Here is a 5,969-nt window from a genome sequence, read left to right as displayed (position 1 = left end):
GACTGCGAATAAAACGATGGAAACTTCCAGCAGAGAAGGAGGCGACCCTGAAGCAGGCAGCTGAGGACAAATGTTTCTCCTTTGCCAGTGAAAGGCACTGCTTCGCAAATTGGAAACTTCGAAGTGAAGCAATGTTGGTGATTATCTTCGCTGCTTGTTCACCTTTTTAATTCTGATTCCGTGAAAGTCCATGGCATTACATATCGACATTCTGCCAAGTGCAGGCTTGTCTCTTGGGCCAGTGGCGTAATGGATAACGCGTCTGACTTCTGATCAGAAGATTATAGATTCGAATCCTACCTGGCTCGAGGGGGAATGTTTTGCTTTAACCGTGGTATACGTTGACGCTCCCCTGTAAAGTTCTCTCGGGACATCGCCTCTGTGCTTCCGCATGTAAAGCTTGCATTTGTCCTATTGTCCGTTTCAAATTCCAGCTCTCCACAACGGACACCTCCGTCAGTTTGGCGGGATCTTCTGGTGTGTCTCCCTCTATGGGTGAAAATGAGCATGAGTTCCTCAAAAGAGTTACAATTCGTTATACTTCTGTCCCATTATTGTGCCATGTAAGAACATAGGATAACCTCATTGACATTTGACCTGGAAACATTAGAACACACGAGACTTTGGGCCAAAGTTCGAAACTGCGACGAGAATAGATGGCTCTCTAATTAGCCGCAATGCACACGGGCGGAATGGCCTTTTCCCACTTTGTAAATCTTCGAAGACAATTTGAAAAAATTCTGCAACGAAACTGTTCAGACAGGGTGTTTTATTTACACCAAATACGATAGTATCTATCGCCTTGTCTTGTTATTTACTTGTGAGGATTCTGTATTCTCAGCACCGTGGCCCGGATCGTATTCCCGCTCATGGAATGGTTGTATTGTTCAGCAAACATATCGGTGTGCCAGTAGTTCTGCGGATTTTCCGATGGTGGCAGGTCATTGGTTTAGTCCAAAACATTATGAAGGTTAACATAAAACAAATAGCTGCAGGTGCTGGAAATCTGAGCCAAAAACGAAAATTGTTTGTGCAGCGGAGCATGACTGGCAACAGAAACGTCGATTCTCCTGCTCCTCGGATGCAGCCTGACCAGCTGTGCTTTTCCAGCATCACTCTGATCTAAAGTCAGGTTTCCAGCATCTACAGTCCTCACTTTTGCCTAGTTTCTTCAGTGTCTCTGGTTCCCAATTCAAGAACTCCATCTCTAGCGGTTTGATGTTTGTACCTCCATGCTGAGGAGTTGAAGAGTGAAGGAACGTAACTCACCTCCTCCATCTCTGGGGTAATTAGGGACTGAAAATGAATCGTGTCACATTGAAATATATCTACATGCGAATTAATCTCTGTCTTTTATTGGGAACCATCTCTTTCATTGTAACCATCAGGAAAGACCATTTCGTTCGCCAGAAAAAGAAATGAATATGTATCTAACCTTTGTTTGCTTCAGGTCCGAGAATACTCAGATCAATAGCTCCTTTGCTTACTTCTGCTGGTCATGTTCGCAAAGAGATATGGCAAATTGCCAAGTGTGATTTTCCTTTCAATAAATAATTTTGACTCAGTTTGCCTGCAAATATCTTTTCCTACCTTTGTGCTTTTCTTCTTTTACATTGGTGTCTCGCACCTTACAAATGACAGCAAAGGTATGAAAGGAGATGGAAGCATTTCGCTCAAGTCAACGGTAGCTTTCAATGAGATCACGCTGATTTGGTCAATGCTCAACCCACCTGAGCTGTGGGTAGTCATGGCCGAGTGGTTAAGGCGATGGATTAGAAATCCTCTGGGGTTTTCCCACGTAGGTTCGAATCCTGCTGTCTACATTACGAATGTTTTCCTGCTGGATCAATTTTGCGCTCAAGGTTCAGAAAACCTATTTTGCAAACCAGGCCGGTAATTTGATTAGACTTGGGAAACTCGAGTTCTTCATCAGAAATTTTCCATATTTAAAACATTATCTCTGTTTCTCTTTCCAGGTACACTGCTCGACACATCGGGTTTCTGCAGTTGTTATTGAACGTCCTGAGCAGAAGTGCTGCTTTTCATTAGATTCCTTTCATCCCTGTCTCTGACTCTGGTGAGTGGCAACACTTCCTCCTGCTCGTCAAAGTGCTCATTACCCACCGCTCCCTCTCCCATCATTACAAACAACCGTAGGAAATTGCCACTTCACGATCTTTGTTCCAAAGTGAAACTCACCAGCCTCGGGAATCTCTCCACCAAACGGGACTTCTCATCCCTGGACATGGTGCAAGCCAGAGGATTGTGAAGAGATACTGTGAAAATATTGTCAGTTGACAGTTGGAAAAATGTTTAGGAAGCAAACCATATAATTTAGGCTCCAGCTTTGTAAATCTTGAGAAACTCTTTGGGAAATGGAATCAGAGGAGAATGAAGAAGTGTGAACTGTCGGACCGAGCAGAGGACGGGACATTGACGCTGATGTTATCGGGATAGGAACTGATCTGAGACATTGAAAGAATTCTCGCCTGACTACTGCTGCTTTTCCCTGAACCGTCATTCCCCTGAACAGTATCCAAAACGGTGTACTTGTTTTCGACGGGAATGGCCACAGGGGATTCCTGCACTCCCTGCCTACTCCATTCGCCATTCCAGGTCGTCGCCCGCCTCATTCCTGTCTTGAACACAGCAGGAAGCAAGGACTTCCTGTTGGATTAATGTTTCTTTATTGAAATGCAACAGGACTGACAGGTAAACCTGATGAACTCATGGCATGGATCTTAACGTGGGACTGGGATATTTCAGTCATGCTTTTTGCGGTTCTCGTTTGTGACCACAACAAGAAAACTCTTAACTATGAAGTTCTCAGCATCTCGGATGATCCTGAATGTATTCAGCTCCAGCTTCTGAACATGGTCTCCCAGGAGTTGCAGCTGGGTTCACTTTCCACACCTGTAGTCTTCAGGGACAGTGGAAATTTACCTGAGGTCCCACATTCCGTAGGAGGAAAGTGCAACTGTCCTAATTGCTATCACCACTGCTGCAAAACTAAAGTTGAAAGGAGTTTACTTGAGCTTACCTGTTGTTTTTGCTGAGCTGCTGCTTTCCAAAGCCTCCTGAACCAAACATTACTACTTACTCTGCTACCAACAGCATGTGTCTCTCTCTACCCCTTCACATTTAGTTTTGGTTAGAGAAGGAGGGAGACACTGCAGTGATGTAGCACTTAGTCATTAGGCACTCCTTAATACCTGGCCACTGACTACCTGCTCTCCAGCCAAGGTCACTGCTTGGCCCTGGATGGTGTCTTACTGAGGTCTTCCTTTTGGTAGTGTTGACTGCGCTGATGCTAATCTTCATCCCGACAGCCATTCGCATTGTCACAGTTCCTTGGTACTTTCTGTCTAATCGTACTGCATTTTTGAATTCCATGAATCTGTCGACTACATTCCAAACTGTGTCTCACTCCATAGCGAGAGAGGTTGATGTTCCAGTGAATACAAGGCTATTGTAAAAATGATACAATTCGACATAGAAACAACAGTATGTCTATGCACTCACTGAATCTGCCTTTCCACTCAATTAGGTGAGATCTATTTTGGAATTCCCCCATTCCACTTATCTGCATTTTCCCCATAAACCTTGTATAAAAGTCAGTCTGCCTCTACCCTGAATATATTTAATGAGCCAGCCTCAACGTTCCACAGAAGTTTCTGCATTTTCCCCCTCTCACTGATGTGAGACATGGTGGTCTTTAACTCCATACGGTATTTTTAGCACTCTGAAGGTTGTACCAATATTAGGTATTATCCTGTCCTTTCACACCTTCTCTGTGGCCAGAGGCAAAACAAAAATGAAAGGTTTAGAGACTGTAATCTCCTCACTCATCATTCGCGTCAGCCGAAGGTGTAGCTCATCCTGATCTGTGAATGTGCCCACTCTCTATCCCGCTTAAACTTCCAATTCTTCGTCAGCTTCTGTATCAATTCACTCAAAATCACACGGTCTCTCTCCCTGAATCCAGGAACTCCTTCTTCAATCTAAAGACCGAAAGAAAGTCCGTGTTTAACGTATTCTCTGGCTCCGTGTATTAGGGCCCCTTGGTTCCCAACACTCCCTTTCTCTCCTACGTTATCCTCTTCCCCTTAATAAACCGAAAGAATGTCTTTAAATTCTTGCTAATCTTACCCTCTAATGTTTTAATTCCCCGCCTCCTTCTGCTCTTCTACTGACTTTTTAAGTTTAGTCCTACAGTTTCTATGTTCTTTTCGGTCCTGCATTGACCTGCTCACTTTGTAACAGCTTTAGGCTTCTCTATCCATTTTAATTCTGTTCGAAATTTGCGTCGACATCTGAGGTTCTCTTGGCTTGTTTTCCTAAATTTTATCTGGGGTGTAACATGCTGGTCCGACACTGTCATCAATTCCATTTTGACCAAGTGATCCACCAACTCCCACCCCACGCTGTTCTGCTACAGTTTTACCCAGAAGCAACTGCACTTTGGCCAGATCCTGTCATATCTTTTCATAAAATCGGTCTCCCAAATCTAAAAAGCTTTTATTTTTCAAACATTTTTTGTGTCTTTTCCTTAGCAAACTCAAAACATACGAGTCATCGCTACTGGTCCTTTCATGCTCTCCCAATCCTACCTGCAACATCTGACTGGCTTCGTTCCCCATTGTGAGGCCCAACACAACCCTGCCCATTGTTGTATCTGCTACACATTGATATAAGAAGCTCTGTGGAATAATTTTCATGGCATCCGTCCCCTCTAAAAATTTATCACTGCCCGAATGAATGTTTGGAATTAAAATGCCTAAATATAACGATCCTATTGTTAATGATCCTATTGACACACCTCAGGAAATTGGTTTTATATCAGTTCCTGTACTTTCTTTTATCTGGGAGTCTACAATATATCCCCAGCGGTGTTTCTGTCAGGGTTCTGATCCTGAGCTCTAACCACCGAGCCTCAATATAAGATCCTTCTTACTGCAGTAACTGACTCCATAATTAATAATGCAAAAACATTTCCAGTTTTACCACCTCTCCTGCCGTGCCTATAGATCTTGTGCCACTGGATAATGAGGTGTCAGCCCTGACCTCCCTCAAGCACATCTCTGTGATGGCAAAAATGTCACACTTCCCATTTCACCTTGTTCCCTTATCATATCTGTCTGTCGGTCAATATTCCCAGCATTGAGGTAAAGGACATCCAGCCTGTAATATAAAACCTGGAATACTCTATAACACGGAGTTCTTCAGTCATTCATTGTTTGTTCTCAAGGTGCCCAATTCACGAACAAAACTGTTACTCTGGGAATGAATGAATATTTGTTGAATTGTAATTTCTCTTTTCATAAATATATTCATCAAATGCAACTTTCCAGAACTAAACAGTCAGCTCCACATGCAATGAGTGTCTGCTGATTAAATCCCTGTTCAGTGTGCAGATGGGACAGCTCTAATTAATGGAGAAAGTGAGATCTGCAGGTACGAGGGATCAGAATAGAAACGTGTGGCTCTGGTAAAGCACAACCAGTTGGGCAGCATCTGGGGAACAGGAGAGTCAAACATTTGGGCATCAGCCCATCATCAGGAAGGCATTGATGCCTTCCCATGTTTTTCATTTCATGATTGACAGGATATTGGGAATCATACGTGTTCCAGAAGGCAGCACTGTATATAGTCCGGAAATGGAAAGCAGTCAATCATTTGTTTGGAGAGGGCGTAGACATTTTGAGGTGAAGTATTGATTGATTCAAGTACAAAAACAAGAATTGATAAAGCTCTTGGGCCCGACGGACAAAACCCGAGATTACTACGGGAAGACAGGGAAGAGATTCCTGCGCCTTTGGCGATGATCTTTACATCCTCACTGTCAACTGGAGTAGTGCTAGATGATTGGAGGGCGGTAAATGTTACTCCATGTTCAAGGAAGGTACTAGGGATTATCCTAAGATATACAGACCAGTCAGACTTAAACTAGTATTGGGCAAAGTATTGGA

At 43.5% G+C, this 5,969-nt stretch overlaps 1 non-coding gene across 1 annotated transcript; it reads left to right on the top strand.

Moving 5' to 3' along the window:
- The first annotated feature begins 235 nt into the window (after positions 1 to 235).
- trnar-ucu (transfer RNA arginine (anticodon UCU)) lies at positions 236 to 308 on the top strand. The gene has a single exon. It is a non-coding gene; the product is annotated as a tRNA-Arg (tRNA).
- The last annotated feature ends 5,661 nt before the right edge of the window (positions 309 to 5,969 follow it).

This window comes from Chiloscyllium plagiosum, unplaced genomic scaffold, assembly GCF_037043375.1.
Source record: "Chiloscyllium plagiosum isolate Xiang-an unplaced genomic scaffold, Cpla_swu_hap1 HiC_scaffold_14, whole genome shotgun sequence".
Lineage (NCBI taxonomy): Eukaryota > Metazoa > Chordata > Chondrichthyes > Orectolobiformes > Hemiscylliidae > Chiloscyllium > Chiloscyllium plagiosum.
The sequence above is the reverse complement of the archived record's forward strand: the minus strand, read 5'-3'. Positions and strand labels throughout refer to the sequence as shown.